We start from the raw sequence: 12,122 nt of genomic DNA on the forward strand, positions 1-12,122 counted from the left end.
CCGCTTGGCATGTAAAAGGGAATAAGTGAGTGCATTCGAGAGAGAGCGAGAGAGAAAGAGAGAGAGAAGAAAGAAAAAAACAGCCAGCAACCAACAACGACAACGAGCTGGTGGCAGCAAAGGGCGCCGCCGCTGCTAGCATAGGAAGAGAACGCAACCACCACCAGCCAGGTCGGGGGTATATAGGGCTAAGCGGTATAGGGATGGGTGGTGGTGCCGGGGGCAAGGGGAGACAGGTAAAGCAGGAAAACAAATAAAATTCGTGTCTAGCGAGACCTTGCAAATATGCTGATATATTAAGTGGTATTTAGCCCTCGCTAGTGTGCACCGGAGCCCTTTTTAGTTTAGGCCCTGCACGCGCTGTGTGTGTGTTCGTGTGTGTGTGTGTGTTTGCATAGCTTCCCAGTGTCCGACCGCGTGTCGTAATGAGCGACAGTTAAGCAGTGGTGGAATTTTACACTAAACTAATTTATTTATTTATTTATTTTACCATAACCGTAATTGCAGGGATTTATTTAATTTAAACACGAGCCAGTGGAACTGTAGCTTTCATGCTGTTTTTTTGTTTTGTTTTTGTTTTTCATAAAGTCCTACTGCTGGTGACAATAGTGACAACAGAAAATTCAAGATGACATATTTCGATAAAGAATGACGAGATAAAGTAGAACGAAACCCTGTAAATGTTATTTTTAAGTGGATTTTTTTTTATATTGGCACTGAACAAAAGAGTTAGGAGCTTCTAATTTAAGCGCTCTTGGAAAAATAAGCTCTTCTGCTGCTTTCTGTGTGTCTGTGTGTATAAAAAAAAAAATCGATGATCCCTTGAAAAAACGCAAAAATAGGGTTCGTGGCTTGTTTTTTTCTCTTTCCGTCTTTCGGTTTTCTTTTGCGCGCGTTCACTGAATTAAGATGTTAGAAGGCATCAGCCGCGGCAGTGTCAATAGGGCCAGACCAGAGAGATGTCAATTGCCGTGTTTTGATTGCTTCATAAAGATTCCCACTAGCGAGGGTGACCCCCCCCCCCCCTTGCATACCTTACCATCAACTGTCGGCGCACCATAAAAAAAACCGATTGAACCGATGCGTGTGTGGGACACGGCGGCTAAGATGATCGTATGCGGCGGCGGCAGGGGAGAGGGGTGTAGAGGTATTTTATGTCCTCCACTCATCCTCCTCCCGCTCACCCCATATCGCTGCAAAGCCCTCATCGATTCTCACGCAAAGCAATAAACAAATGTGCGGCGGCGGCGCAACGGAGTTTTTGTCGTGCGCAATGAGGGTGACGCGGTGGCGCAATCACTTACAGCAAGGAACCAACTACACCGACATACAGTTTTTTGCCCGGTTTGCAATGGACTAGCAGCAGGAAGCACTGAGCATTGGACGGCGCACAAACTGTTGTTGTTGGGGCACAGCTGCACAGCATGGCACAGTGCACACGGGGGTTTGCGCAAGCCCTGTAATAGATAGAAAGGCGGCAGTTGGCCAACTGATCGACGGCGGCGGCGGCAGCAGCAGCAGCAGCAGGTTGCAGACATGTGTGCACGGTGTGTTGTGTTGCATTGTAGTTGACCTATCTCTCTCGTACTCTGTCGCTCGCTCGCGCAGCAGCTAAGCATCCTAAGACTCCTGGGCAAACAGCAACTCGGCGCACTGACCGACCGACCGACGCTCCTTTCCTCCTTAGCCCTTATCCACTAACACAGCTCCATCAGAAAGCGGAAAATATTAAAATCCATCATTTTACAATCACGAAATGGGAAGGTATGGTGGGGTCGGAAGACCCCGCAAACCTAGAGATAAATAAACACCGTTTCGATAAACGTGGTGCGGCCCCCGATAGGGAGAGAGAGAGCGCGCGCCACACATACACACCGAGCTCCCCATCCATCCAGCAGGAAGGGAGGTGAAGGCTTGACGTTTCCCTTCGGACCGTTTGACATTTGACGTTTCTATGTGTTTAGACTCTCCCTGTTTCCTTTTTTTTTTGCCGCGCGAAACCCGCTCGAGGTTGAAAGGCTCGAAGGCCACCCCGGCGAGGGCCCGCCGCGTGTCGATTGTTTCGAACTTTGACAGCCTGACAGCCCTGACCTGCACAGGCACACACACACATACCCAGACTGGGCGGCCAGCAGTCGGGAGCGAAGGAGCAGCAGCAGTAGCAGCACACTTGCCATCAGGGAGTTGCACTGCGATTCCGGGTTGCAACACAAACACCCGATTCCAAGGTCTAATTATAAAAACGTTCACTTGCGTTGTTTGGTGTTTGTTTGTTTTCGGCTTCGGCTGCAGCACCTGCTGGGAGCGTGTACTTCCCGTGCCATGTAGTACACATTCCTGTTTGTGTTTGGAGCCTTCCTTTCGAACAAGAGGAGAGAGCGTCCCGCAGAAGATGAATAAAGTTGACAAAAAAACGGAATTGATTTCACTACGAAAGTTACCCGGAACCGTTCGGAGTCGTCCGAAATCGTCCAAAGTCATCTGGAGTAGTCTCGAGTCCAAGTCGTCCGGAGTTGTTCGAAGTTGTCCGGAGTAGTCCAGAGCTGTCCGGAGGTGTCCAGAGTCTACTGAAGTCATCCAGAGTCGTCTAGAGCCATCTGAAGTCGGAGTCATTCGGAGTCATCCAGAGCCATCTGAATTCGGAGTTGTCCGAAGTAATACGGAGTTGTCCGGAGTTGTCAGGAGTTGTCCGGAGTTGTCCGGAGTTGTCCGGAGTTGTCCGGAGTTGTCCGGAGTTGTCCGGAGTTGTCCGGAGTTGTCACGGAGTTGTCCGGAGTTGTCCGGAGTTGTCCGGAGTTGTCCGGAGGTGTCCGGAGTCGCCTGGAGTCATCCAGAGTCATTTAGAGCCATCTGAAGTCGGAATTGTCCGGAGTAATACGGAGTTGTCCGGAGTTATACGAAGTTGTCCGAAGTTATACGAAGTTGTCCGGAGTCATCCGGAGTCGTCCGGAGTTGTCCGAAGTGTATAACACATAAAACAATAGACGAAAAAAAAAACTAAAGGAAATGAAATGCCCATCCGACACTGAACAACTCCGTGCGACTCTGACTCCAGTTTGATTCTGATTCTGGCCGCCTCTGGTCGACTTCTACTTCACACGACTCCAACTTCGGATGACTCCGGCTGACTCCAGACGACTTCAACTCCGAAAAACTCCAATTCCGAAAGACTCCAACTCCGAAAGACTCCAACTACGGACGACTCCGACTACTGGCGGAACTAGTGGGCCCTATTTTGCCGTAGTCGGAATCTGATTAACAATAACCGGGATGTCGGATCAGAGTCGTGGATGCGCTCCAGAGAGCACATCATTAAATCTTAGCAGCAAAAGGAAGGCCTATCATCACCCAAGACAAGAGCCGTGCTGACTCTCAAAAGCCCACTTGCTCTGTTTTTTTTAAATGCTCACACAGGTCATTGATTTTTAAAGTGGTCGAAATTTTGACAGTAACATGATGCGTTCAGGAGTGTTAGTTCGACTCTTCCCCAAGCTAGGATGAAGAGGACGCGTCTAGGATTGCTAAAAGACACGAAGATCTTTAGCCAAACCGCTCAGCTTCGATGGCGGTGACAGCTCGCAATGCATACGAAACCCAAACGGACACTACACCTCCCTCGGCCCGCTAAGAAATCTATCTGCGCTATCATCTTCAATCACTGACAGCTCTTCATCAGAAGATGTGTAGGCAAGAGTGAAGAATTCGGCCGCCGAAAAAGCTTGCGAGGAATTTATTTATTTATTCATCTCAATAGCACACATCCGCGGAGGACAAGTCTCCGGTGCCGCTGCCCCGTGGTGGTGGTAATCGGTCCTCACGCGTTCCCCCTCCGCCTCGAGTACAAACATACACACACACACACACACACACACACCGGAGATAGAGAGAGGGAATCAATAAATAATAACATAAAATGTATTTCAGCATCGAGAGTTTGCGATCGTTTTATGAGTTAACAGTCAATAAGCCTTTTTTCACTGTTAGTTAAGACGCATCAAGCCCCGAACCTAGCACACCAAAAGGAGTGCTTGTTTGTGGCCCCTCCCCTTTGCCTTCCACCTTTGCCGCACCGTACACAAACGATTTAAGCTAATTTGCTCGACTCGACAGTTATCCTCGCCGTTGGATAGCTCTCACACTCTTCGGAGGAAAAGGCAAGCGACGAACCCTCCCCAAAAATAGCAAAGAAGAAATGAAACCCCCCCCCCCAATAAATAGTTGCCCGACTGGATTGTAAATCAGATGACGGTGCGCGCGAGATATTAAATCGCGTACAAAGCGAATCCTTTTCCCCGCGTCGGTCCCTGTCCCTCGCGGCGGTGGCGATCCGTGAACAGCGAATAATAATAAAAAAGAGCCCGTGACACAAAGTAGCGCATATAAATCAAGCTAAGCAGCTTTGCACCTGCCGCGATCGGAGTGTTGCCGGTCCACCTCCCAAACATTTGCTCCCTTTTGCACGGCGAGCTAAGATTAGGCCTTCTTTTACCTCTTCCTTTTCTGAAGTTTTAGTTTGCACATCGCTTCGCTATTTGTTTGCACTTCTAGCATCGAACCTCGCAATATCCCGACTCTCTCTCTCTCTCTCTCTATCTCTCCTTTTCACTCTATTGACTTAAGGGGTAATTAATTTATTCTCCATCCCGCCCGAATCTACGAGAACACACACACACACAAAGAGTGACGGATTATAATGCGTTGCGCGCCCTGCGCCCGTTGTGGTCGATTACGGAAATTGAAGGTTATGACAGGTTATGTTAATAGGGAGGACACACCGCGAAGAAGTTTTGACAGACTTCTTCTCCTCTGCTGCCTCACTCTAAAATGTTTTTTTTTTTAAATCAATCTAAACACATACACACACATACACACACGCACACAAAATAGGCAATGGACGCACGGAGAGAAGCTCCAGATATTCCAATTTATGGCAGACTACCCCATTGCTTGCACAGTGGGCATCTTCTTAGAGCAAAAAGCGCCATAAAAGTAATTTTCATTCAATACATGACTTCTTAGGTACTAATGACTAATGTTTGTATGATTATGTAACAACGATTATGATTATTAAAAAAAAAAACAACTGGATGGAATGCGATGTTGCCTGTCTGCTTGCAGAAACCTTGTTTATACAGGGTTTTCCAGGGGTTCTCATAGACTTGTGGGACACTTCCTTGACTCTTTCCTGTTAGAAGTAAACTTCATATAGTGGAAATCGGACTCTATGGTACTCTTTTTGAACAGACTCGTTGGAAATTCCTATTGGTTTTGTCCAACAAGGGTGCTATAGAGTCAAATTCCCATTACATTAAGTTCATTTCATGTTAGAAAGAGTTCATTAAGTGTCCCACAGCTATGAGAGCTCGTGGAAAACCCTGTAATAGTTCGCCGGATCATTCCAACACGTATACAAATTATTTCCTGAGCTTCATAGAACATATTTCTATCTGCAAAGTACTTGATATTCAAAGCATTCATTGCAGACAAGCTTCGTAACAAAGATGTTAGTAAACCGATTGGCCTAGACACAGCCTTTCGGAGCGTTCTTGTACTAATTTAGCCAGCGTAAGCAAAGAACTCTATCCTACGATTCTCTAGAACCAGCAGCATGTTTACGTTATTTCTATTCCTTTAAGTAGTAACTCCCTTTAGATGCTTCTTTGTTAGGAGATCTTCGCTTGAAGAGTTGTAATAGAATCGTTGTCGCTAGCTTTTGGCCCTAATTTACCTATTTTTGTCTCTAAGACATCAGTTTTTGACAGCGTTTCACAATGTTTGCCTCTAAAGGCATCAGTTTTTTTTAAGTGCGCATCAATTATTGTCCCGAAGACATCAGCTCCAAAACATCGCAAGTATAATGTGTCATTAGTCATTCTTCGCCAGAAAACGTTTTATTTTATTAAAACTTGGAGTTGAATACTGATATTAAAGTGCCAATATCTGCCGCAAAGTAGCGCAAAGTAGCGCCTAATTTCGTTACAGATCTTTTGCTAGGATCTAAAGGTTTGACTTGGTTTACATGAGACCACGTTGTTTTGCGGTGTTTAAATTAGGCATGACGTCAAAGATACATGATTGAGAAATTGTAAAGAAAGTAGCTCATTAACTTCTTAAGCAATTGACTTAATTCAAGAACTTCACACTTTTGTGGAGAATAGATTAAACCCTTTCCAAAACATATTCATTTGCCAAAATTGATAAAAAATTGTGGAAGTTACAATGGTTTGAAGAGTTAAAAACATAGTTATTAAGCTGATTTTTTATTGCACCACTTGAGAGTTTGAGATCCTGAATTTTGTAAACTAATGCAAGGGACTGGAATTTCGTGTTTTTTTTTTTCTCAATTTAATACTGTCGATCATATTGTCTTACTCAGAATCAAGAAATCTGAGTATCAATTTTTGGACTTTCATCCTCGCCGCTGCCCACTGTGCGTTGGGGGCAGGCGGTGGCTTGTGACAGAGCACGGGATCAACAAAAAGCCGGAGAGAGGGTTCGGGACCCGCAGAGGTCAAAAACCTCATCAGTCTACATTTAGCAACATTGTAAAGCGCACAACAACACCGACAGCCGCGGTGTGATTTTGCACCACAGAAAACGTCATTCTTCGGTTTGTTGTTGTTGTTTTTTTGCCTCACCCTCCACCATTTGGTCAAGATTAGAGCAGCTCTAGGAGCGTCCACGTCAGGAGCACGTTCGGGTGTGCATGACACGGAGGGAACGCACAACGCCTACTGGCTGTCCATCCCCATCCTGTGGTGTAGCCAAAGCAGCCGACCCGGACTCCGACTGTTAATTGAATTGCTCCTGCCGCGCGCGCGTGTGTGTGTGTGTGTGGGGATAGCCATATACTAAAAGAGGGGGAAGAGCGCGATGTCGCTTGTCGGGAGCTCGACGTCAATATCTCAATATTGACAGGGCAATAAAACTATCGGTGCGCGCGCGCTGGAACGTTTTTTGTTTTGTTTTGCCGTTTCCTACTCGACAAGTCGCCCGGTGAAAGCGCGATTTGACCCCACGACTTACACGACACCGACTCGTGGAGGGGGGAGAAGGCTTTCCGTTCTGCCCGCAGGACACCGAAAGATGCGTCCATTACATCGGGCGGGGGAGAGACACAGGTGGTGCGCGCATATCTGTAACGCTCGTCAACTCGGTGGCACTACAGCATGATGTCGCTCCAAAAGTGTCTGTGTGTGTGTGTGCTGCCTCCCAATGGTTTTTGCCCCCGTACTCGTCCTCGCTCATCCTGTACCACCCACCGAGGAGACCAACCGTGGGGCTTAAGTGTCCGGATGACTTGCGCAAAGTCGGCTAAAGCCGGCGGTCTCGGTCGGGGTGCCCCAGCATGACCAGCTCGGCGCTCCATCTGATTTGCGCTGGCTGGGGGAGAGAGGACACGCTGGCCCTCTCCGTCCTAGTGTCTCGCGCGGGTGTGTGCTCTAGTTTCACCCTGCATCCCTCCCCAACCCTCCTCCACGCGCGCTCCTTTCTGCCTGCAACGCACAGCGCGAAGAGGGGTCTTGCGGCGATAACGAGCGCGCGATCGGGTTGACCTCCGCGCCGCGCACAGTAGGGAAGCGTCGGCGGCACAAACACCTCGCCCAGCAGGGGGGGGGGCGTTCTTCAGATCGCTGCTAATGGACATGCCCCACCCGTCCACCATACGTCCTCCTGTACGACTTGCGCATGTAGAAAGCTTCCGGGCTTTTCCACACACCGCGCGAAAACGAATATTAATGAGCAACGCATTCCAATTGACATCCCGGCCGGCCTGCTTTTTGCTCCTGCCCTGTTGTGTGTGTGTGTGTGTGTCCCTCTCTGTGGCGGCTTGTCATGTGTTTCTAATTGAATGGTGCCCCCACACACACACACACCAGCCGCTCCATGTGAAAAGTAGAGAAAAAGCCGTGGAAAAAGAACAGAAACCCCGCCCGCACGGAATTTAAGACACACACACGCAAATCACTAACTCGTGCAAAGTGACAGATGAACGCGATTTGCGCGATATGTAACAAGAGCACGGGGGGGGGGGGGGTTAGCAGGGGTGCCACACAGTGTCGGCTTGACGAAAATCACACTCTATTAATCAAAGTATAGTTTGCAGGACACACTCTCGGCAGAGCGCACCATCATCATCATCCTGCTGTACTGTGTGCACCACCAACCATTAATCATGCAATAGAGAGAGAGCGACAGAGAGGATGATTATTTGAGGCAGAAGCAACCGGTGCACTGCGGAAAGAATGCGCGCCGCCCTGTAGGGAAATGTCGGGCCGGCGGCAGCGTGATATCTTTTCGATAAATGGATTGATTTATTTAACCGTTTTTTTGTTTAATATATTTTTATTTGCATTCTGCGCTTCTGCTACTGTTGTGATGCATTATTTTTCCCTCGTTTTCCGACTCATCGCCAGCTCACTGGAAGGGTGCGCAGTGTGGGGATGGTATCTTTCTTTCGCTCTATAAAATAAATCACATTATAATGACGCTCTATAAAAGCGATCTCTTTTTTGTCGTAAGTTTGGATTTCATTTATTTTCAATATTTTTTTCACGACTGTATGCCCCATTCTTCTGAGAATTGAATCACACGCAGTGCAGAGTTTGGAGAGAAATAAAATAGGAACAGCAGACCAACAAAAAAAAACCGAAAAAAGGAAAGGATGGGATGCCACAGTAGGGTTCGTGTCTTGTTGCGGATATTTTCGTTTTTAACCCAAAGGTTGGGAGACGGGTTAACGGATTTGTCTACATTCAACAGCTAAATCTGTGTGTGTTTCCCCCTCTCCCTCCCCCCCCCCCTTCCTATCCTTTACATTGCGTGATGATATTAAAAATTAAAAAAAAACTAATTTTCGTAAAAAAACCTTTGGGTCCCTCGCAAAACTCAACAACCAATCCGCCACACCTAAGATTATGCAGGTAGTAGCTTTCCTTTTTGTTGCAAAACAGACTTAAATGTACGTGTGTGTGTGTGTGTGTATGTGTGCATTCGGCACCTTTTTTCAAATTTATTTAGCCACGCAAAGGAACAACAACAACAAAAATCGATTGATTGTTGTGCGCACCAGACGACGAACTCTCTCATGCAGTAATTCTAAAAAACCGGACAGTGTGTGTGTGAGAGAGAGAGAGAGAGAGAGAGAGAGAGAGAGAGAGAGAGAGAGAAAGCAATGCGGAAGGTAATATTAATAAGACCGATATACCCTTATTTTGTTTCTTTTCTTTTTTTGTTTTGCTTTCACACCCAACCAAAGCAAAAGCAAGGTATTTGCGCGCCCCCTAGTACAAGTCTTTGCTGCAAGCGCTCAACCTGGCACAAGAGCTACGCGAGCAGAAGGGAGCCGGCAGTGGTGTGGAGTTTTTCTGATGAAAATCTACCAATACATATTTTTAAAACTGTCCAAAAAAATAATAAGAGAAGGAAAAACACACACACACACGCGCGAGCCATGCAACTACAAGGACACTTGAAGTTTGCAATCGAACCCCGCTGGAGTTACGAGGGAAGAAACATAAAAAAACTCATTTCATAACGATGAAGCACTCACACACACCCCACAAGCGAAACAAAAAAAAAACACCATAGACAACGAACCCGAACCACATCAAAAAAAAAAAAATCTCATTTGCTAATATTGCGGGCAAATGTAAAAAAAAATGTTATGCCCTGCTTCCTACGGTAGACGCTACACCCTGCAGCTGCACCACCACGAACACACACACACATTTAGACCAAAAAGGTCCCAAATTAAAGACACAAAGCAAGGGAAATCTAACGCTCGAAGACAAAGCGACAATCAACACACACACACACACATACACGACCTGCATAGCACAAAAATGTATATGTGTGTGTGTGTCTCAAGAGAAGGAAAGGCATTGGGGATGGATGCAGGAGGTACCGTACAAGCACAGCACGCGGGCAGCAACAAAAGGGTGAATCGAAATGCCAAAATTTAAAACTGCAAACACACACACACACACACAACCACGAATTTGGAGTGAACCCAAAAAAGGACGAAAGGACCGAAAAAAAAAACGCGCCAAAGAAGAGGTAGAAAACAATCCCCTTTTTACTCGTACTCTAGGAAGCGGGGAGCAAAGAGGATGTGCGTTGGCTTTTTGTGTGTGTTTTTTTTTCGATTTGTTTTTTGCTGTTGCACTTCGGCTGCTTGAAGGACCCACTTTTTTAGCCCCTGTTGTATAGCTCTAACTTCAATGGATGTGTGTGTGTGTGTGCGAGTAAAAAGTACCCAAAAAACAATACACCAACAAGCGTGCATGCGGAAGCGATTGCGATTTGAGGTTATGTAAGAACTACAGGTAACGGGGGGAACTTTGAGACAGAGAGGAGCGCAGCTAGGGCTCGAGTGTACAATTCAGGGCCCAAGGCACGCCACCAACACACACAGAGGACATACAATCAGGCCGGCAGGTACAGCGCCGTTGGTAGGTCGAATAGAAATATCCATAGCTACAATGTTGGAGTGTGTGTGTATGTACTTTAGGATCGATACTGCGCACCAGCGAGCGAGTACTTTATCTGATGAGAGTGCAACTTTAGCAACGACTCGGTTCGTCCACAGTTCTTCAGAAAAAAACACGAACATTCAGTAATATCCTAGGACCTACTCCAACTCCAAACCGCGGTTTCATTGGGTACTTCAAGAAGACGCAACATCAGAATTAGTTTTAAATAGACTTGCACTTGCCACAGCGTGTTTTTCCAGCACTTCCGGGACCTTCCTAGAGGGCGCTCTTGCGCGCGTGGTGCGTAGATTTTCAATCTTCTTAAAAGATCGTATTTCTTCCACCCGCATTGACAAGCCCCCTTCAGATGTAGTAGGCTCTTTACTCCCACAACCCATCATCCATTAAAATGCACCATTAGCACCATCTCCTCCGACACTACTTTGCAGGTGTATGTTCTTCCGATGGTGGGACCAGATTCCGCGTTCGTAATCAATTCCCAAAGGTGATTCCAATTCAGGATTCAATTCCAGCTCTGGAGCCGATTCCGATTTCGAAGCCAATTCCCATTCCGAAGCCGATTCCAATCCCAGAGACGGCTTCAGAAATCATAATCATCTCCGGAATTGGAATTGGAACCAAAATCAGAAATAGTTCTGGAACTGAAATCAGACCCGAAATCGCCAAGGGCATTGATCGTTTACAAAGAATTTGGATTGTTTTGCATAGGACCTAAACGCCTATTTTGGTGGCGATGCCGTAACCAACTCTGGAGCCAATTCTTGGGCCGATTCCGACTCCGGAGACAATTCCGGAATTAATTCCGAAACCCCGATCTCGGTCCTACTATCCGGAATTGATTCCAACGAAAACTTCGGAGTTATTCTGAAATCGATTGCGACGAAAACTTCATTTTTCCCCGTCACTAGTGTGTGTTCTGGTTGGGAGAAAAACCGGAACTCGTCGCCCGGAGCTCCAAGGTTCGTAAAAAGCGTGAGCACACACACACACACACACGATACACTTGAGATATTGCTCTCTTTGTGGGATGTCCAAAAGAAGAAGAAGAACACGAAAATCTTGAAGTAGAGCTGTGAACTTCACCAGGCTCGGCGCGCGCTCTTGCACGGACCAATTTCTAACGGTCTGCTATATTATTCCCGGGGGTTGAGGGGGGGGGGGAGTAGTAGTAGTAACAGCAGCAATAGTACCCCGGGGGAACGTTCGATCGTACGCACCAACGGCGGGGGAGGTGTGTAAGTGTAAACACGGATACAAAACACACACACACGGCACAGGTACTGCGCGCCACACCGCCATTAGCCGTCATACGATCCCATTTTGCTGCTTTGCCCGTACCGAAAGAGCAGCATTTTCTTGCCTCAAACTAATTACGGGGCTGTATCAGTAACGTACTCCTACACCTACACACACACACACACACATACACATACATAAAGACACTTTGCATTGGGGGATGCTGTACGCCACTTACTCGTTCGGCGTTCGTCGCTTGCGCCATTGCAATCGGAATAAGCGGGTAAGCAAGGGTTTAAGCGCACTCTTTGGTCGTTTTTTTCTTCTTCTGCTTCTACTTATAGATCCCCGGTCCCCTTCCCGTGTACAATGGACCACTTGGTAACACCA

At 47.1% G+C, this 12,122-nt stretch overlaps 1 protein-coding gene across 5 annotated transcripts in view; it reads right to left on the minus strand.

Annotated features, from left to right (window-relative positions):
* Positions 1 to 12,122, minus strand: part of LOC120905489 (mucin-19) — a 161,462-nt gene that overhangs the window by 64,486 nt on the left and 84,854 nt on the right. The window lies entirely within an intron of this gene.

The sequence above is a fragment of the Anopheles arabiensis genome, chromosome X, assembly GCF_016920715.1.
Source record: "Anopheles arabiensis isolate DONGOLA chromosome X, AaraD3, whole genome shotgun sequence".
Taxonomy (NCBI): Eukaryota; Metazoa; Arthropoda; class Insecta; order Diptera; family Culicidae; genus Anopheles; species Anopheles arabiensis.